At 44.5% G+C, this 22,867-nt stretch overlaps 1 pseudogene; it reads right to left on the bottom strand.

Moving 5' to 3' along the window:
* The window catches only part of LOC111967162 (dystrophin-related protein 2-like), a 78,347-nt pseudogene that overhangs the window by 37,455 nt on the left and 18,025 nt on the right, over window positions 1-22,867 (bottom strand).

Here is a 22,867-nt window from a genome sequence, read left to right as displayed (position 1 = left end):
GGGTGTGATGGTTTAGAACTGTGTGTGTGGCTTGAAGATTTACAACTGTGTGTGCGGTTGATGGTTTCTGTTTTTTAGAAACAGATAAGATGAGCATTCCGGAAAGCATTATATTCTTAAAATATAATTTGATCTCTGAGAAATTAAGCGAATTGATTGCACCCAAATTGGCCATTSTAATTTATAGGATTCATATAATATTCAATAATTATAGTACTTAACATCCAATTTGGACCAAACTTTTTTCTAACAATGAGTAAGACATGAGGAATCCAAAGAAGTTATCAAAAGCATTTATTTATGTCCCATCCTGCATCCTGGTAGACCAGGGTCGGACCACTAGATGGTGCTGTTCCTGCTAGGTGATTCTTTGTTCAAAGAATCCCGTCCCATTCTTAAAGGGACAGTTTGTGTACTTTTTGCACAGGTCAGTGCCTATTGTCTATTGTACCAAAACAATTGTTTTTATTTTTGTTATGTTTGTATTCACAGATAGATGGATGTACTGTATGTATGTATGTATGTAAGTATGTATGTATGTATGTATGTATGTATGTATGTATGTATGTATGTATGTATGTATGTATGTATGTATGTATGTATGTATGTATGTATGTATATGACATTTTATTTTGCTACTCTGACACTCGTCTGATGTGGCAGGGCTGGCAAACTATTACAGACTACAAAGGGAAGCACAGCCGCAAGCTGCCCAGTRACACGAGCCTACCAGATGAGCTRAATTACTTTTATGCTCGGCTTCGAGGCAAATAACACTGAAGCATGCATGAGAGCATCAGCTGTTCCGGACGACTGTGTGATCTCACTCTCCGTAGCCGATGCGAATAAGACCTTTAAACAGGGCAACATTCACAAGGCCGCAGGGCCTAATGGATTACCAGGACAGCTACCAGGACAGCTTCACCCCCAAGCCATAAGACTCCTGAACATCTAATCAAAGAGCTACCCAGACCCCTCTTTTACGCTGCTGCTACTCTCTGTTTATTATCTATGCATAGTCACTTTAACTCTACCTTCATGTACATATTACCTCAATTACCTTGACTAACCGGTGCCACCGCACATTGACTCTGTACCGGTACCCCCTGTATATAGCCTTGCTATTGTTATTTTACTGCTGCTGTTTAATTATTTGCTACTTTTATTTTTTATTTTTTACTTATCWATTTTTTACTTAACACTTTATTTTCTTAAAACTTCTTAAAGCATTGTTGGTTAAGGGCTTGTAAGTAAGCATTTCAGTGTACGGTCTACACCTGTTGTATTCGGGGCATGTGACAAATAAAAATTGATTTGATTTGAGTGTCTTTTAAGTCCAAGTGGGCTGGGCATCCTGACGATACAGGACACTATAATAATAAAATAACTCAAAATCAAATCGCCCAGAAACACTCAACCCACATTTAGTCAATACTAACAGAGCTCCAATGATAACAGAAACAGGGCTAAGAGAGCAGATGGATAGAGATACAGATTCTCCATAATGATAGTGAAATTACAGCCATCTAGACAGCACAGTGGAGGATCCTCTTTACAGCTGATAAATTAGTGAGTGTAGCTGGAGGGAATCTTCTAAGTAGTTTTTTTATCAATAACTTCAGAGCTTTGTCTCCATATCTAATCAATACAGCTGAAACTAGTCATGTTTTCAGGCACTATTTCATCTGTGTCTATTCCACTGCTATTTTTTATTTTTTACTTTAAATCATTTCTGGGGGAAATGACATGCACAGATTTTGTCTGGTCCTGGTGGCTAGGCAGAGGGTAGACACAAACACACACACAACCACGTAGGCAGGCAGGCACGACACACACACGCTYACATGAACACACACACAGCTTACTATTTGAAGCACACACAGCTTGCTTAATATTTCGGACACACACACGCAGGTACTGTAYGTACAGTGGAAGTCAGAAGTGTACATACACCTTAGCCAAATACATTTAAACTCAGTTTTTCACATTTAATCCTAGTAAAAATTCCCTGTCTTAGGTCAGTTAGGATCACCACTTTATTTTAAGAATGTGAAATGTCAGAATAATAGTAGAGAGAATGATTTATTTAAGCTTTTATTTCTTTCATCACATTCCCARTGGGTCAGAAGTTTACATACACTCGATTAGTATTTGGTAGCATTGCCTTTAAATTGTTTAACTTGGGTCAAACGTTTCGGGTAACCTTCCACAAGCTTCACACAATAAGCTTCACACAATAAGTTGGGTGAATTTTGGCCATTCTCCTGACAGAGCTGGTTAACTTGAGTCAGGTTTGTAGAACTCCTTGCTCGCACACGCTTTTTCAGTTCTGCCCAACATTTCTATAGGATTGAGGTCAGGGCTTTGTGATGGACTACTCCAATACCTTGACTTTGTTTGCCTTAAGCCATTTTGCCACAACTTTGGAAGTCTGCTTGGGTCCATGTCCATTATGGACAGACCCATTTGCGACCAAGCTTAACTTCCTGGACTGATGTCTTGAGATGTTGCTTCAAGTATTATCCACATAATTTTCCTCCCGTAGAGGATGGCCATCTATTTTTGTAAAGTGCACCAGTCCCTCCGCAGCAAAGCACCCACAAGCATTGAGCTGCCACCATCCGTGCTTCACGGTTGGGATGGTGTTCCTCGGCTTGCAAGCCTCCCCCTTTTTGCCTCCAACATAACGATGGTCATTATGCCAAACAGTTTGTTTTTGTTTCTTCAGTCCAGAGGACATTTCTCCAAAAGTACGATCTTGTACCCATGTGCCAGTTGCAAACCGTTAGTTCTGGCTTTTTTATGGCGGTTTTGGACAGTGGCTTCTTCCTTGCTGAGCAGCTTTCAGGTTATGCCGATTTATAGGACTCCGTTTTACTGTGGATTATAGATACTTTTGTACCTTTTCTTCCAGAATCTTCACAAGGGTCCTTTGCGATGTCTTGGGATTGATTTGCAACTTTTTTGCAACAAAGTACGTTCATCTCTAGGAGACAGAACGCGTTCTCCTTCCATGAGCGGAGCTGGACAGCTGCGTGGTCCATGGTGTTTATTAACTTGCATACTATTGTTTGTACAGAGAAGTGGTTACCTTCAGGCGTTTGGAAATTGCCCCAAGGATGGAACAGACTGTGGCAGTCTGACAATTTTTCTGAGGTCTTGGCTGATTTCTTTGAATTTCCATGGATGTCACAGCAAAGAGGCACTGAGTTTGAAGGTAGGCCTTGAAATCACATCACAGTGTACACCTCTAATTGACTCAAATGATGTTCAATTAGCCTATCAGAAGCTTCTAAAGCCATACAATCATTTTCTTGGCAATTTTCCAATGCTGTTTAAAGCACAGGTCAACTTAGTGGTATTGTAATACTTCTGACCACTGGAATTGTGAATACAGTGAAAATTAAAGTGAAATAATCGTCTGTAAACAGTTGTTTTGGAAAAATTACTCGTGACATGCACAAAGTAGAATGTTCCTAACCGACTTCCCCAAAAATATAATTTTGTTCATTAACAAACAAATTTTGTGAGTGGTTGAAAACGAGTTTTAATGACTCCAACCTACAGTGTATTGTAAACTTCCGACTTCAACTGTACCTTGGTGGCGTCAATGTGGTCCTGCAGGGAGTCGCATGAAGAGCGTCCCCTACAGGCTCCCATGGCATCCCGGACGCCCTCAGCTTGCTCAGGGCCATCGCCAGCTCCTCCATGGCTGCTTGCGTCTGCAGCAGTCGCTCCAGGGTCCGCTCCATGTGCCTGAGTCACACACCACAACTATTTAACTACAACAGTTATTTTTCAGTTTCAACCACTAACCCGTTAACTTCAACCAACAAATCACCCTAATAACTGAGCATTACCCCAAGTCCCCAACCTAACCTTATGTGCAGCAATGCTGACAAAATATAGACCCAATGAAATTTGAGCAAAGGCAGGGTAAAAAACATATCTAGCCAATCAGAATCATGAGTAGGTTGTAGCCCAATGGAGTGGGCCTGTGTCGTATATCTGACCTGTGTCGGTCACGCAGCGGGCAGTCAACTTCTCCCACAGTCACTGTTACATGCCTGCTTCCACACGAGCGACTCACGTTCAGGATCCGTTTCCTCGGAGACACTTCTGGAGGGGGATGAGATGGTGAAGAGGGGCAAGGGGTGAGGGAATGAGCGGCCAGGCAGAGATAGTGTTAGACTAATGTGTGCAAACATCAGTTGAAAGAAAACAGGGAGAAAGAGTGGAAATAAGGGTGGAGCCAGGGAGTGTTGGAGGGTCTGAGAAGGAGTGTTGCAGGGTCAGAGAGGGAGTGTGGGTCAGGAGGGAGTCGTTGGAGTCTGAGAGGGAGTGTTGGAGTCAGAGAGGGAGGTGTTTGGAAGGGTCAGAGAGGGAGTGTTGAGGAGGGTCTGAGAGGGAGTGTGGAGGGTCAGAGAGGGAGTTGTTGCGAGGGTCCAGAGAGGGAGTGTTGGAGGGTCAGAGGGAGTGTTGGAGGTCGGAGGGGTGTGGAGGGTCAGAGAGGGATGTGAGGTTGGGGTGGGGGTCAGAGAGGGAGTGTTGTGAGGTCAGAGGGGAGTGTGGAGGTCAGAGGATGGGGAGGGTCGAGGGGTTGGAGGGTCAGAGAGGGAGTGTTGGAGGGTCAGGAGATGGGAGGCAGAGGGAGTGTTAGTGCTGATGCCTGCCACCACGAACATTGGGGAAAAAAGGAGGAGGGGAAAACCGTGACGAAACATTTTGTTGGGGGCAGAGAGAGAGTTCACACCCCGTCTTTCCCCATGCCTGCCACAAGCGGTGAAGAGCAAGAGGATGCTGGGTGGGGAGGGAGGAGGAAGGAGGGAGGGGGGCAGAAAGCCTAGAACTGTTGCATTATTGATTTGACCAGATGGTGTGGAACTGGGATGAATTGGTCCCGACCCAGACTGCTCTCACCAAACATACATCCTCTGATCCACTCTGATACAGCAGGACAGGTATCTGCTAATCAGACGCTAATGGTGGATACACACCTGCTGGAGACCAACTTAATTGCTCTCACTACTCACGTCTGATTTGTAGTGTGGTGGGTGGGGTGTGTGTGGTAGAGTGGGATGGGGTGTGTTGGGGGGTGGGGTGTGTGGTGGAGTGGGGTGTGTAGTGGGATGGGGTGTGCTCGTGGGGGGGTGGGGTGTGTAGGTAGAGTGGGCTGTGTATTGGGATGGGGTGTGTGTGGGGTGTGGTGGGGTGGTGTGTGTGGTGGGGTGTGTGTGGGTGGGGTTGTGTAGTAGTGGGATGCCGGTGTGAGTGTGGTCAGAGTGGGTGATGGCGGTGTGTATGGGGTGTGTGGTGGAGTGGGGTGTGGCCACGGTGTGGCCATGGGTGGCCAGACCTTTTCCGTCGGGCAGCGTCTCCTCGGGCTCCTGGAAGGGGTGCTGTGTCAGGAACGCCTGGGCAGACTCCAGCACCGAGTAGATGAAGGGCCCTCGAGACTTGACATCCTCCATGAAGACCTGGAGACAGACAGGACAGACAGGTGCCCACAGAAAGATGAAAGCATAGTACAACCACAACATGCATGGGCTCATTATAATACATAAATGACGCATACACACGCACACATGTATACACTAATTTGAATACATAGACAAGAACATTCTTTACAGACATGCACATGTTGGCACACACACGCATAAAGACAGCGAGGAGCCACTGGCAGGACCCCGTAGGACCGCCTGTCTGTCTGTACTACTGTCTCAGGGCTGTGAGAGCCTATGGAAGAATAGAAGGCCAGGAGTACACAGAGTATTGGTCAGCTGGCCACCTCACAAAGATCACCCGATTACCTAGAGAGGCTGGCTGCTCCTGGCTCTGTTCCTGCAACTCTGCTCATGTAAATCATGAAGACCTTAAACTGCCTGACTACACGCACATTATCCAGATTTCTACTTCACGTTTAGAAACCAACACAATGGAATTAATGACTCCAAGACGGCCCCTGAAATGGCACCCTATTCCCTACATAGTGCTCTACTTTTGACCATGAGGCCCATAGGGCTCTGAGAACCCTCTGGGTCSCACCGCCAGCATCAACCAGCCTCTCCCTAATCTCCATTCACTACTCATCTACACTAGGTAAAAACTTGAATCTTCATTCATTAATACAGTAGGAGAGTGACATATATTTCCTCCTTCCCATGTCATTTATTTAGGAAAAGCCAGAGGCTTTTCCAGCAGGATGGGAAAGCCATATCCTCTTAGTATATGAAGAGATTACCATTTTTTTTATGTGAAATCTGCTAGACTACAAGCTTACTTTCTCCCGTGGCGAGCAGCGACTGTCTTTCAGTGCCTATTAAACCCCACAACCGCAGCCAGTCATTCCCTGATAACACCAGCCTCCCTCCTCGCTCACTGAATTAATTACGAAACCCCGCTGAACTGACAAATACAACCGACGCTAAGCAAACACGCAAAAAATCTGATCYGTGCAGGAGCTGTAGTTCTTGATAAGATTTCCTGCTGAGGTTACTAGGGAAAGTAGGATTTTAACTCGCTTTTCTCATTTTTCTCAGGGAACGGTTGCTACCCTAGGAGGAATTGGGGGGGGGGGGGGTTGCTTCCCTCCCTCAGGCCTCCTCTGCGTTAAAACTTTAATTCCAGTTAAATTTCACACTGAGAGGTTCCATCATTAGCTGAAGGAACATTCAAAATAAAGACTTCAGCTCCGATTAGGCTGCATTATGCATGCTGGAAGAGACGGAAAAGTCTGAGGAAATGGTTTCATTACCCCCTCCAAACATGTTGACAGTCCCCCATTTATGTTTGGGGCCCTCAGAGACCCCATTACACTGAGCTTTCTCACAACACAGAAGACATATCCAGCTTTCATCATCTCTCTGTTCTGTAGATGATTTGATTCTGCACTACACACACACTTTTTTGAACGCTACACACACATATACTTAGAGCGAAGAACACACACAACCACACACACACACACACACACACACACACACACACACACACACACACACACACACACACACACACACACACACACACACACACACACACACACACACACACACACACACAACAAAGACACACGCACACAAACTGAAAGGGACACAATCCCCTACATACCAAAAGACAGCAGAATAAATCTACTTAAGATCAATAATTCTCATTTCTTAAAACCCTGTAATTCTCCACAGAAAACTCAATGCTATTTCACTCTCCGCTTTGTCGGAAAGGTTTTAGAGCAACGGTGCGCTGGGGAGTGGGAACATCTTAGATAGATTATAAAGGAATACTGCATTTAAAATGGGACATAGAGAAAAGAAAAGTGGTGGTGGAAGGAAACGGGGGAGAACGAGGGGGTGGGAGAGAAGAGGAGGGGAAGGAACGGGGTGGAAAGAGGGGATGGAGAGAAGAGGAGGGGAAGGAACGGGGGGGAAAGAGGGGGGTGGTTAGAAGAGGAGGGGGACATAGTTTGACACAGTTTTTTCACAGTAGATCATACTGGTTCTTACTGATTCGTACTGGTTCATATGAGTTACAGAATCAGCCAGGATGGGAAACAGAACATTAGGAGAGAGGACAGAGATCGAGACAGACAACGGTGCGCTTGAGAGAGATAGAGAGAGAAAGAGATGGTGTGTGACTGGATGGTTTGTGTCCTGTTAATTGGGAAGCGGATTTCACAGTGCCAGTTGGTCAGGGTGGAGGGGAGGAGAAAGGGGAGGACCACTATCACTGTCAATACGCATCTCTCCCCCTCAGAGAGACTCACTGCAAAATCTGACAGCACAGAAAATTGGAACAAAGGTGGAAAGAGCATTCTGCTGTAGTACATGACCAATTATGGTGTGTGTGTGTGTGTGTGTGTGTGTGTGTGTGTGTGTGTGTGTGTGTGTGTGTGTGTGTGTGTGTGTGTGTGTGTGTGTGGTGTGTGTGTGTGTGTGTGTGTGTGTGTGTGTGTGTGTGGTGTGTGTGTGCTGCGTGCTTGCGTGCGTGCGTGCGTGCGTGCGTGCGGGTGCGTGGTGTGCGTGTGTGTGTGTGTGCGTGTGTGTGGTGTTGTGATGCGTGCGTGTGTGTGTGTATCTGCCTTCCTGCCTGCCTGCCTGCCTGTTTGTGTTCTGGGGAGATCTCACACCGAATGGAGGTGTTTTTCCCGGAAAATGGATAAACAACCCAGGAACCATTGCTAGCAAGGATTTTCTCAATGTTCTGCCACAGAATGAGGAGGAGTGCAGAACAAGCCCCTGAATGTGAGAGACTATTTCTCCCCATCTTATATTCTGCACCCTTCATCTGCTTGGCTCCACTGCTCTCAGCTTTCAACCACTTTTATTCCCCTTTCACATAGTAGCAAGGGCTTTTTAACATGTCAGTCAATTAAAAAGATTTCAGCTGAGGCATTCTTCTTACTTAACGGCAGTTCAGGGTATCTTTACAGCTTCACCACTGGGCGGCTTTAACACACACCACAGACATCTTGTTGCCTCAGATCTCTCCTGCAGATAACAGCCAGAGTCTTAAATGCTGAAATAGAGTCGTTATTTTGATACATGGACAAATTAAGAGAGCCTCAAATTAAAGTGGTTGCTAAATGAAAGTAGGTAAATCGCTGAGAAGGGATGGAGGGATGGAGGGATCAATGGATGGATGGAGGGAGGGACGGAGAGGTGGAGGGATGGAGGGATCAATGGATGGATGGAGGGAGGGACGGAGAGGTGGAGGGGTGGAGGGATGGAGGGATCAATGGATGGATGGAGGGAGGGACGGAGAGGTGGAGGGGTGGAGGGATGAGGTATGTACTCCTATCTAACTACTTACCCTCCGTCCTTAATGTTAATGGCTAACCAGACTAATAGGTTAAACTAAGGGTAGTGTCACAGCACTGAAACATAGCCTAGTGGTCGTATTCATTTCAAACAGGTAACTAGGGAGTTTCTAGGGAGAAACTGTGAAGGGTTAGTGTTAGGTGCCTTTGCATTCGTTTGATCAATACAACTCAACTGGATGGTAATTCTAACACACATTCTTGCAGCTCGGCACGAACGATGGGTTCCACTCAAGGAATCTTGGAAACCTACACAAGGGTTGAGGAACAAAGTTGGAGAGCTTTTCCTTACAAGAACATCCTGATTATATACTAGTTTGGCGTGTTTGTATGATGTCGTTTTTTAAAGGGGCCCAACACAGTACCTGGTGGAACTCCCTTTGGTGTTGGACGGCCCCCACATCGCCCCCTATGGGCAGCTGTTCCGACAGCTCCTCGTCCTTGGCCGTCAGCCAGTCTATGATCTCCTGCAGGGAGAGCTGCAGCTTCCCACTGTTGTCGGAGAACGCCTCTAGCCGCACCCTGCAGACAGGCAGACAGACAAACAGACAGAGCAAAACGACAGTCAGCCAATGGTTGCTCATGATACCCAACACATCTACCAATTGGGTGACATTGGTAAACTGCCATCCCACAATCCCCCCTATGAAAAGAGCTGCAATAAATGCAACTTTAAAAACAATACAAAAAACGAAATGTATGAGATGGTGAAGGAACATATGAGAGGGAAGGGGCCGAGACAGAGAGAGAGGGAGGGGGGACAGAGAAGGGGAGAGAGGGGGGGCAGAGATAGAGAGAGGGGGGGGTGGCAAAGAGAGAGAGAAATGATCTCACTCCAATACATTTTTATAGAAAGTTAGCAAAAATAGATAAGATCTTGCTATGATGGAAAGGAAAATACCTGTCTATTTGTGGAAAAATCACCCTGATTAACTCTTTAGTCATWTCCCAGTTTACCTATTTGCGTATGGTTTTGCCTACACCTAGTGACCTGCTTTTTAAATTATATGAACAAAAAATATTCAATTTTATTTGGAACGGCAAGCCAGATAAAATTAAAAGGGCCAATTTATATGACAAATATGAATTCGGAGGGCAGAAATKATTAAATATTAAAGCATTAGACCTCTCACTAAAGGCATCAGTCATACAAAAGTTATACTTAAATCCAAACTGGTTCTCTAGTAAATTGGTAGGAATGTCTCATCCTATGTTCAAGAAGGGCCTTTTCCCCTTTATTCAGATTACACCTGCTCACTTTCGGTTGTTTGAAAAGGAAATAATCTACAAAATATATTTATTTTTTAAACAAGCCTTAGAAAGTTGGTTGCAATTTCAGTTTAATCCACCTGAAACGACAGAACAAATAATACAACAAATATTGTGGTTAAATTCAAATATACAAATTGAATAAAAAAATGTATTTTTCGAAGAAATGTTTAAAAAGGTATAATTTTAGTGAATGATATCATAAATAGGACTGGTGGAGTTATGTCACACATGCAGCTAACACAGACATATGGAAATGTCTGCTCTACCCAAAATTACAACCAATTAATTGCAGCATTACCACAAAAATGGAAGAGGCAAGTAGAAGRGGAAAAAAGTAAGGAACTTGTATGTCGGCCCTGTATTAAAGAACATAAATGGTTAAAGAAAAGTGTGATAAATAAAAACATATACCAATTTCATTTAAGGACCAAAAAACTGACAGCTGTGCCATATAAATTGCAAAATAGTTGGGAAGAGATTTTCGATGTACCCATTCTATGGCACATGGTTTATGAATTGATACGCAAAACAACGGCGGATTCAAAACTTCAAATTTTTCAATTTAAATTACTATACAAAATTCTTGCAACTAATAGAATGTTATATATAAGGGGGATACAATCTTCCCAGCTCTGCAGATTCTGCTGTGAGGAGGCAGAGTCATTAGATCATTTATTTTGGTATTGTTCATATGTAGCTCCTTTTGGGTCACAGGTCCAGGAATGGCTGAAGAATTGCAACATTTGCCTAGACGCTACAGATAGCAATACTGGGTGATTTGAAAAGCCATAGTCAATCAATCAATAATATAATAATTATTTTAGCAAAAAAAWTKTTTTTAMATTTACAATCTGTAGAAGCTATGAGAATAGGATGGTTCAATTATTTTGTGAAGCATCACAGCACAGTTGAAAAATATATGGCAAATAGAAATCCGAAATGGATGATGTTGAGAGATAGATGGGAGGGGTTGAATGGAGCTGAAGGGTGGGACTAATAACAAGATAAACAATGTAAAACATACGGGATCTGTAATATGTATATAGGTTCGGAACTTTTGTGAAATAGCACAGTTACAAATAGAAATCAAACTGGATGGACATCAGAAATAGAGGAAGGACTAAGAACAAACAAGAGAGAACTATTGCAAAGTAGACTGTGTCTGTAAAATGTGTATAAGATGTATAAATTGAAGGTAAAAACAGAAGTGTTTATTAGTTTACTCCAATTGGGGGATCGGTRGTAGGGGTTGCGGGGAATAATAATAAAGGTATATTCTTTAAAAAAGTATGTATGTCTATATAGGTATGTGTATGTATATACATGTATGTGTATATGTATGCATGCGTGTATGGATATATATATTTACCCAAAAAATATGGGGGATTTGAAATGATGCAGACAATTACATTGATGGAAGCAACATTCTTTCTGCAATATTAAGCTGATCCACCCCTTAATAAAAAAAAAGTAAAATAAATAAATAAATAAAATAAAAAAGAGAGAGGGGGGAGACAGAGATAGAGAGAGATAGAGAGAGGGGGAGGGACACAGAGAGAGAGAGAGAGAGAGAGAGAGAGAGAGAGAGAGAGAGAGAGAGAGAGAGAGAGAGAGAGAGAGACAGAGAGACAAGCAACAGTGCCCACCTTAGCCAGGACCCTTAAGGACATCGCCCCCCACCACAGCCCCAACACCTTACACAGGAGCAACAGATCAACAGACACCCCACCCAGACCAGCAAGACATTCTCCCAAAAGTTTGGACACACCTACTCATTCAAGGGTTTTTCTTTATTTTTTACAAATGTTCTACATTGTAGAATAATATTGAAGACATCACAACTATGAAATAACCCATATGGAATCATGAAGTAACCAAAATAAATGGCAACCTCTCAAAATATATTTTATATTTGAGATTCTTCAAAGGAGCCACCCTTTGCCTTGATGACAGCTTTGCACAATCTTGGCATTCTCTCAACCAGGCCCTGACAGTAAATCTCAGTAAGACAATTGTCACGCCCTGACATGTGATTTGGGGTGGGCATTCTATGTTTTTCTTTTCTATGATTTTGTATTTCTAGGTTTGGCCGGGTATGGTTCTCAATCAGGGACAGCTGTCTATCGTTGTCTCTGATTGGGAACCATACTTAGGTAGCCCTTTCCCTCCTTTCTTTGTGGGAAGTTAACTTTGTTTGTGGCACATAGCCCTTAAGCTTCACGGTGGTTTTTGTATTGTTTATTGTTTATGTCGGCGTCATCCTAATAAAAAGGAATATGTACGCTCACTACGCTGCGCTTTGGTCTACTTCCTTCGATGGCCGTGACAGAACTTCCCACCACCAAAGGACCAAGCAGCGTGGCCAGGAGTATGAGACAACCTGGGAGGAGGTAGAGAGGTGGTCGGTCGACCCAGGGAGAGTGCCAGAGCCCGCCTGGGATTCATTTGAGCAGTGCGAGGAGGGATACCGGAGAATGGAGTCGGCGAGACATACACGGTTAGCGAGGAAGCTCGAGAGGCGGCCCCAAAAAATTTTTTAGGGGGGCACACGGGGAGATTGGCAGAGTCGGGTTATAGAACTGAGCCAACTCCCCGTGCTTACCGTGGTGAGTGTCGTACTGGTCAGGCACCGTGTTATGTGGTAGAGCGCACGGTGTCTTCAGTGCGCGTTCACAGCCCGGTGCGCTACATCCCAGCTCCCCGCATCTGTCGGGCTAGGGTGAGCATCCAGCCAGGACGGATGGTGCCGGCTCAGCACGCCTGGTCTCTAGTGCGTCTCTTCGGCCCAGGATATCCTGCGCCGGCTCTGCGCACTGTATCTCCGGTACGTCTGCACAGCCCAGTGCGTCCTGTGCCAGCTCCCCGCATTTTCAGGGCGAAGATAACCACCCAGCCAGGACGGGTTGTGCAGGCTCTAAGCTCGAGACCTCCAGTGCGCCTCCACGGCCCAGTGTATCTGGTGCCTCTGCCAAGGACAAAGCCTCCTGTATGTCTCTCCAGCCTGGTGAGTCCTGTGCCTGCGCCCAGAACTAAGCCTCCTGTATGTCTCCCCAGCCTGGTGAGTCCTGTGCCTGTCCCCAGAACCAGGCCTACTGTATGTCTCCCCAGCCTGGTGAGCCCTGTGGCAGCTCCACATACCAGACTGCCCATACGTCTCCTCACTCCAGTGATGATCCATGGCAAGAAGCCTCCAGTGATGATCCATGGCAAGAAGCCTCCAGTGATGATCCATGGCACGAAGCCTCCAGTGATGATCCATGGCAAGAAGCCTCCAGTGGTGATCCGGAGCCTCCAGCGACGGTCTCCAGTCCGGAGCCTCCAGCGACAGTCTCCAGTCCGGACCCTCCAGCGACATTCCCCAGTCCGGAGCCTCCAGCGACGTTCTCCAGTCCGGACGGCCGTGACAACAATAATAATGGTGTTCCAAAAAAAGTCCAGTTGCCAGGACAAGAAATACAGATTACATCTAGACACCATTGCCCTAGATTACACAAAAAACTATACATACCTCGGCCTAAACATCAGCGCCACAGGTAACTTCCACAAAGCTGTGAACAATCTGAGAGACAAGGCAAGAAGGGCCTTCTATGCCATCAAAAGGAACATAACATTTCAAATAAAATTCGACCTACCAATTAGAATCTGGCTAAAATTATAGAACTCATTGCCCTTTGTGGTTGTGAGGTCTGGGGTCCGCTCACCAACCAAAAATTCACAAAATGGGAGAAACATTAAATTGAGACTCTGCATGCAGAATTCTGCTAAAATATCCTCATTGTACAACGTAAAACACCAAATAATGCATGCAGAGCAGAATTAGGCCAAGTGATTACCAAACCTTCCATAACAAAGCCATCACCTAGAGAGATGAACCTGGAGAAGGGTCCCCTAAGCAAGCTGGTGCTGGGGCTGTGTTCACAAACACAAACAGACCCCGTAGAGCCCCAGAACAGCAACCCAATTAGACACAAAAAGATAATTACTTGACACATTGGAAAGAATCCACAAAATAACTGATCAAACTAGAATGCCATTTGACCCTAAACAGAGAGTACACAGTGACAGAATACCTGACCACTGACTGACCCAAAATTAAGTAAACCGTTGACTATGTACAGACTCAGTGAGCATAGCCTTGCTATTGAGAAAAGCAGCCGTAGGCAGAAAAGGCTCTCAAGAGAAGACAGGGTATGTGCACACTGCCCACAAAATGAGGTGGAAACTGAGCTGCACTTCCTAACCTCCTGCCAAATGTTTGACCATATTAGAGACACATATTTCCCTCAGGTTACACAGACCCACAATGAATTCGAAAACAAATGAAATTTTGATAAACTCTCATATCTATTGGGTGAAATACCACAGTGTGCAATCACAGCAGCAGGATTTGTGAACTTTTAATGGGAATTTTAATGTTTCTGCTTTTCTTATAACTAATTTCTTTGTTCTATTTATGTTCTGTTCTAATAACCAATTTATGTTTTCATGCAAGTGACTGATTTAACAAATCCTCAGTAGCTGCTATTTAGCAGTACGCCCAGACCTTGTTTTCAGAACGAAAGATATCTCAGTCTCAAGGTCTCAGCTTAGAGAGAATAAGTGAGGTATTGGTCTGTCACATGAATGAAACAAAATGGTAATGATTAATTAATTATGCTAAATCATGCAAATATAACTTGTCTTTTTATAGCCGTATATAAGACAACTGCTGGGACTGCCCTTCTGTACTTTAACTATTTGCACATGGTTACAACACTGTRTATAGACATAAATTTACATTTGAAATGTCTTTGTTATTTTGGAACTTTTGTCAGTGTAATTTTTACTGTACATTTTTTATTGTTTATTTCGCTTCACTTGCTTTGGCAATGTAAACATAAAGTTTCATATGCCAATAAAGCCATTTGAAATTAAATTGAATTGAAAGAGGGAGAGAGAGAATGTGCACCACCTGCTACCGCTTTGACTGCCTCAAAGCTGCTGATACGTTTTGGGGCGGCAGGTAGCCAAGTGGTTAGAGCGTTGGGCCAGTAACCAAAAGGTTGCTAAACTGAATCCCCGAGCTGACAAGGTAAAAATCTGTCGTTCTGCCCCTGAACAAGGCAGTTAACCCACTGTTCCTAGGCCGTCATTGTAAATAAAAATTTGTTCTCAACTGACTTTTTAAAAATGTATTTAACATTTATTTAACTAGGCAAGTCAGTTAAGAACAAATTCTTATTTACAATTATTTCTTATTTAGTTAAATAAAGGTTAAATAAAAATTTTAAAAATATATGTGAGCGAGCACTATGGAGCTAGTCATGGTGATGTGGTAGTGAACACTATGGAGCAAGTCATGGTGATGTGCTAGTGAACACTATGGAGCTAGTCATGGTGATTTGGTAGTGAATACTATGGAGCTAGTCATGGTGAAGTAGWAGTGAACACTATGGAGCTAGTCATGGTGATGTGGTAGTGAATACTATGGAGCTAGTCATGGTGATGTGGTAGTGAACACTATGGAGCTAGTCATGGTGATGTGGTAGTGAACACTATGGAGCTAGTCATGGTGCATGTTGGTAGTGAACCACATTGGAGCTAGTCATGGTGAATGTGGTAGTGAACACCATGGAGCTAGTCATGTGATGTGGTAGTTTGAAACTATGGAGCTAGTCATGGTGATGTGGTAGTGAACACTATGGAGCTAGTCATGGTGATGTGGTAGTGAACACCATGGAGCTAGTCATGGTGATGTGGTAGTGAAAACTATGGAGCTAGTCATGGTGAAGTAGTAGTGAACACTATGGAGCTAGTCATGGTGATGTGGTAGTGAACACTATGGAGCTAGTCATGGTGATGTAGTAGTGAACAGTAACAGAGAGCTACTCTCACTGTTACTGATAATATGTTGACCAGGTCAACAGGTGTGCAAAACACACAGACACAAATAAACGGAGATCTATAGACAGCAGTCTGAAGCATAGGAATGGTACATTGGATTAGTTGTTTCCTGCAGAGACAAAGGCACTTGTCAAAGAACACAACCTGGCTTGTCATTTCATGTCATTTCACAGATTAGTTAACAAAGAAGAGAGTTGTAGTGTCTCTTAAAAGCCCTCAAGGAAGGAAGTGTGTTATTTTGTGGGATAACACATGCGCGCGCGTGTGCGTGTGCGCGTGTGCGCGTGTGTGTAAAAGAAAAATAGATAGGATCTGGATCTGTTTGTGTATGCCTCTGTGTAGAGTACACTCTTAGAAAAAAGGGTTCATTGGGGATGTACAGTATATACAACCTTTTGGTTCTTTGGTCAAAATGTAAGAACCTTTTTCAGAAAAAAAGTTAAATGCTCTACAGTTATATCATTCAAAAACCAACTGCCATTTTTATCCAGCATAACATCTCAAGACAGTTGGAAATAGTGCCTACCAATAAGCAAATGTTTTAGGGTTAGCAAAGTCGCTTTTTTAATTCAAACATATGAAGCCATAATCATATGATAAACTATAAGCTAGATAAAATAAGGCTCTTTTAGAGTTCGAACTTTATAGGTTACCGTTTGTTTGGTAGCTAGCTGAGGAGAAAGCCACCTCTAATTAGCCACTTTACAAGCTAGCTAACTCATCTTACAAATAAACTTCCATTTTAATTATTGAATATGCCAAATAGAACTACATACCCAGCCTGACATTGGCAATTATCTCATTGTTGCTTTTATTTCAGTATTACAGTGTGGAGTCAGAGGCAGATTCCTCTTTTGGCTGCTGCTGACAACTGTAAGTTGGTCCTCAGCATGATAATAATGAAATGTATGCATATTATTTTGTCTTCATTTTTGCGGATATACAATAGACTCATGTTTTGGCTCCTCGTGTTCTTCTCAGGAACCAGACAGGCGATACCCCATACTGTAGCTGTACCATGAATAAGGCAGAAACCTTCTGAAGGTTGCTACCAAATCCGACGTGGGCCATTATTCAAATAAAGAGCCTCCCTGACCAACAGTGCATATTTCCAAACTATGTTTGCATTACTGTACCTAAACTGTTAGTTTTGAGTTTGACTGTAAGGACAATACAATCTAAAAACTATGCTGGTATTTTTTTGTGCATCATTTCATGGCATTATATTATCTTCTTAGCTAGTACTATTGTAGCCTAGCCATACATCATACATGGTACTATACAGAGTTCTATATGGAAACAATTTGGTTCAGTGAAGAAGATCCCCTAGGGTTCTGATCAAAGAACCCCACAAAAGGGTTCTACTGAATACTGAACACAAATATCAGTGCAACATGTAAAGTGTTGGTCCCATGTTTCATGAGCTGAAATAAAATATTCCAGAAATGTCCCATACGCTTCTGTGCACAAATTTGTTTACATCCCTGTTAGTGAGCATTTCTCCATTGCCAAGATAATCCATCCACCTGACAGGTGTGGCATATCAAGAAGCTGATTAAACAGCATGATCGTTACACAGGTGCACCTTGTGCTGGGGACAATAAAGGACACGTGCACGTGCAATGTACAGTTTTGTCAGACAACACAACGCCAGATGTTTCAAGTTTTGAGGGCGTGTGCAATTGGCATGCTGACTGCAGGAATGTCCACCAGAGCTGTTGACACAGAACTGAATGTTCATTTCTAAACCACAACCAACGTGGTTTTGGAGAATTTGACAGTACGTCCAACCGGCCTCACAACTGCAGACCACGTGTAACCACGCCAGCCCAGGACCTCCATATCCGACTTCTTCACCTGCGGGATCGTCTGAGACCAGCCACCCGGGCAGCTGATGAAACAGGGGTATTTCAAATAAAAACAAAATACAATTTTATTAGTCACATGAGCCGAATACAACAGGTGTTCACCTTACAGTGAAATGCTTACTTACGAGCCCCTAACTAACTACGCAGTTTCAAAACATACGGATAGGAATAAGAGATAAAAGTAACAAATAATTAAAGAGCAGCAGTAAAAAACAATAGTGAGACTATATACAGGGGGTACTGATACAGAGTCAATGTGTGGGGGAAACGCTCAGTGGGGAAAAACTAATTCTAATTGGCTGGGCRTGGGTCAATGGGTTCCCTCCCAGGCCCATCCATGGCTGTGCCCCTGCCCAGTCATGTGAAATCCATAGATTAGGGCATTATTTATTTATTTCAATTGACTGATTTCCTTATATTAACTATAACTCAGTAAAATAATAAAAAATTGTTGAATGTTGCATTTCTAGTTTGGTTGGTATATAACTTTTAGTGGTTCCATATATGAAGCAAGCGATGGAACCCTTTATAGTTCTATTAAGAACATTTTTTTCTAAGTGTGTACCATATATCCAAAGTGAAACCTGTGCGTATTTGAGTGTACTGTCCCATACCCCCTCTACCTACCCTCCAGCTCAGTGGTAATTGAATCAGAGCAAACGTTATGGTGTGATATGAGGCCCCAGTGGAATAGGGTCCAGATCAGATTGAAGGGTTCAAAGGGACACATGTGGCCTATACCTCCTGGGGATCCTCTGTCCTCATGCCTGAACATAACCACTGATCCGCAGCCACCACAGGGCAGTAGCACTCACCTGTGTGTGTGTGTGTGTGTGTGTGTGTGTGTGTGTGTGTGTGTGTGTGTGTGTGTGTGTGTGGTGTGTGTGTGTAATGAGTAGTGAACAGCTTCACAGCTCTCTCAACCTCTGCTCAGAGAGCTGTCTCTATACTGTCACACTGTGAAACACACGCTGAGTGGGTCTTTACACAAACAAATGCACACACACACGCACACGCACACACACACACACCATGCTGAGTATTCCTCACACACACACACACATGCTGAGTATCTCCCTCAACACACACACACACACACACACACACAACACACACACACACACAACAACACACACACACACACACACACGCACAACGCACACACACACACACACACGCACACACACACACACACACACACTTATACTCACCACACAGTTTGAGTACCTGCAGACACACAGCACTCAGCATGGATGGAAGCCGGGCTGATTGGGATCAGAGAGAGCCGGTCGTCTAATACCTTTAGTAAGGTTGTCCATCATCAGGAAGCACCCAGGGCAGCTTTACTGGTGGCTTCAAACACCACAAATCAAGCCTCAGGGCACGGCCTCGCTGGTTAGGCTGGACTGGCTAGCTGGGCTGGGTTAGGCTGGGCTAGGCTAGGCTGGGCTGGGTTAGGCTGGACTGGGCTGCGAGGAGAGAAGGAGAGAAGTCCTGGAGTATTTCATCCTCGGTGAGTATACGAGGATTAATTGAAAGGCTTTTTATGGGCGCTTTCTGCTGCATTGAGATGCCAGATGCCAAAGAGGGAGAGAGGGGAGAGCAGTGAACCCTCCTGAAGCTGTCAGTCCCGATACACTCGTGGTGTGGCCACAGTGACAGCAGTCAGGGCTGTCACAGTCAACACTTGCACAAGAGTGTGTGTGTGTGAGCATTTGACAGGACTAAAGGGAATCAATAACAATGGCTTAATGTATGTGTGCTACTTGGCCATGAGGTAGACAGATAGGCTTGTGTAGCTACTTGGTCATGAGGTAGACAGATAGGCTTGTGTAGCTACTTGGCCATGAGGTAGACAGACAGGGTTGTGTAGCTACTTGGCCATGAGGTAGACAGACAGGCTTGTTTAGCTACTTTGCCATGAGGTAGACAGACAGGCTTGTGCAGCTACTTGGCCATGAGGTAGACAGAAAGGCTTGTGTAGCTATTGACATGAGGTAGACAGACAGGCTTGTTTAGCTACTTTGCCATGAGGTAGACAGACAGGGTTGTGTAGCTACTTGGCCATGAGGTAGATAGAAAGGCTTGTGTAGCTACTTGACCATGAGGTAGACAGACAGGCTTGTGTAGCTACTTGACCATGAGGTAGACAGACAGGCTTGTGCAGCTACTTGGCCATGAGGTAGACAGACAGGCTTGTGTAGCTACTTGACCATGAGGTAGATAGACAGGCTTGTTTCCTCCACACTAGATAATAGAACCCAGGCCAATTCATCAGGAGCAAAAACACAAAATTATCACAAAAACAGACCAAAGAAAGGGGCTTGCTTATGCAACATGGGCTACAGAGGCAGACACTAAATGTAAAATTTCTTAATTATCACCTCCAAAAGGAAATAAAGAGGCATATAGAAATCTAACTCCTTAATCGGGTTGGGGGATTATCCTGAAGAGGTTGCTTCCTGGTTCAGTGATTCATTAATGCACAAGATATGAGTGGAGCGTTTTTTTTTAGGAAGGAGGGCGAGAGGGAGGGTGGGAGAGTGAGGGAGGTAGAGAAAGAAAGAGCGTGCCTGCGGGGTGTCTCAGAAGCATTTTCTTTGAGGCTTGTGTCTTCCTCCTACACTCCCTCCCTCCCTCCCTCCTTACCATTGCAGATATGTCATACTGTAAGTGTGTTGGCACTTGGAGGCTTTTAACTAAACTGTTWAAAAAAAGAGACAGAGTTGGAATGACTATTTAAAAAAATATATATATTTAATCTTTATTTAAATAGGCAAGTCAGTTAAGAAGAAATTATTGTATACAATGACAGCCTACTGCCTTGTTCAGGGGTAAAATGACAGATTTTTAACTTGTCAGCTCGGGGATTCGATCCAGCAACCTTTCGGTTACTGGCCCAACGCTCTATCCACTAGGCTACCTGCCACCCTTAAAAGGGACTAGAGACTATAGGAAGGGGGCTGGGGCTATAAGGAAGGGGCTGGGGACTATAGGGAGAGAGAGCCCAAAGTCCAAAGTCTTAGGATATAATGACAGGCTAACTCTCCCCTATAGTGCTTCAGTGACTTACCTCACTCAGTAACCAACATGCACTGGCTCTCTGTGTGAATCACACGAGAGGGGCAGAGCAGTGGGAACCCTCCTGAAGCTGTCAGTCCCGATAACACTCGTGGGTGTGGCCAACCAGTGACAGAGTCAAGGCGGCCTGTCAGCAAGTCAAACACATGCACAAGAGTGTGTGTGTGTGAGCATTGAAGGACCTAAAGGGAAATCAATAACAATGGCTTAATGGTTGTGTCGCTACTTGGCCCATCGAGGTAGATCAGATAGGCTATGTGTAGCTACTTGGTCATGAGGTGACAGCATAGGCTTGTGTAACGCATACTTCGCACATGAGGTACGACAGACAGGGTTGTGTAGTACTTGGCCATGAGGTAGAAGACACAGGCTCTGTTTAGCCCTACTTTGCCATGAGGTAGACAGACAGGCTTGTGCAGCTACTTGGGCATGAGGTAGACGAAGGCTTGTGTAGCTACTTGACCATGAGGTACCGCACGACAGGCTTGTTTAGCACTTTGAGCCATGAGGTAGACGACGGGTTGTGTAGCTTTTGGCCATGAGGTAGCGAAAGGCTTGTGTAGCTACTTGACCATTGAGGTAACAGACAGGCTTGGCTGTACCGCCTACTCTGCACCATGACGGCTAGACAGACAGGCCTTGTGCAGCTACTTCTTGGCATGAGGTAGACAGAAGGCTTGTGTCGCACCTTGACCCACTCACCGAGTAGATAGAACAGGCTTGTTTCCTCCACACTAGATATAGAACCCAGGCAATCATCAGGAGCAAAAACACAAAATTATCAAAAAACAGACCAAAAAGACAAGGGGCTTGTCTTATGCAACATGGCGTAGCGCAGGTCGTAGGCACACTAGATGTAAGAATTTCTTCATCAATTTATCACCTCTCAAACAGGAAATAAATAGGAGGGCATATAAAATCGTAGACCCGCTTAACTGGGTTGCGGGATTATCTGAAGAGGTTGTCTCTGGTTCGAGTGATTCATTATGAATCGCCCACCTCACGCATCATGTGAAGGCGTTTTTTTTTAGGAAGCGAGGCGCGACGCACGCGCGACGCGGTGGGAGAGTGAGGGGGTAGAGAAGAAAGAGCGTGCCTGCGGGGTGTTCAAAGCATTTTCATACTTGAGGCTCTGGTGTCTTCTACATCCACCTACACAACAAACTCCTACAAACACCCATCCCCTCCCTCATTTATATATACAGATATGTCATACTGCTTAAGTGTGTTGGCACTTTTGGAGGCTTTTAACTAACTGTTTAAAAAAAGAGACAGAGTTGGACATGATATTTACACAAAAATACTATCTTTAATCTTTATTTAAATAGCAAGTCGTTTAGAGAAATTATTGTATACAACTGAACGCATACACATCACCGGCCTTCGCTCTCAGCGGGTAAACATGAAAGATTTTAAATACACACCTTGTCAGCTCGGCGCGCATTCGCATACGCAACCTTTCGGCTCTACTCGGCCCACGCTCTATCCACTAGGCTACCTGCTTAACGCCGGACTAGAGACTAAGGAAGGGGGCTGGGGCTAAAGGGAAGGGGCCTGGGGACTAAGGAGCCACGCACAGAGCCCACGCTCCAAACGTTTCAGGATATAATCGCACACAGGCTACACTCTCCCTATAAGTGCTTCTAGTGACTTACCTATCAGTAACCAACATCGCACTGGTCTCTGTGTGAATCACACACATATTGAGTACACACAACACAACATACTACACACCTACGCACACTGCAAACTGCACCACAGCACAACCACACACACACACACCACACACCACACACACACACACACCAACACACACACAACACACAACACACACACTACACCACACAACCACAACCACACACCACACACACCCCACACGTCCCACACACACACACCACAGTAACACACTTTTCACTCTTTACATTTCTTACGCTAATCTCACGAGAGGTCG

This window comes from Salvelinus sp. IW2-2015, linkage group LG8, assembly GCF_002910315.2.
Source record: "Salvelinus sp. IW2-2015 linkage group LG8, ASM291031v2, whole genome shotgun sequence".
Classification (NCBI taxonomy): Eukaryota; Metazoa; Chordata; class Actinopteri; order Salmoniformes; family Salmonidae; genus Salvelinus; species Salvelinus sp. IW2-2015.
This window is presented reverse-complemented; position numbering and strand designations above follow the sequence as displayed.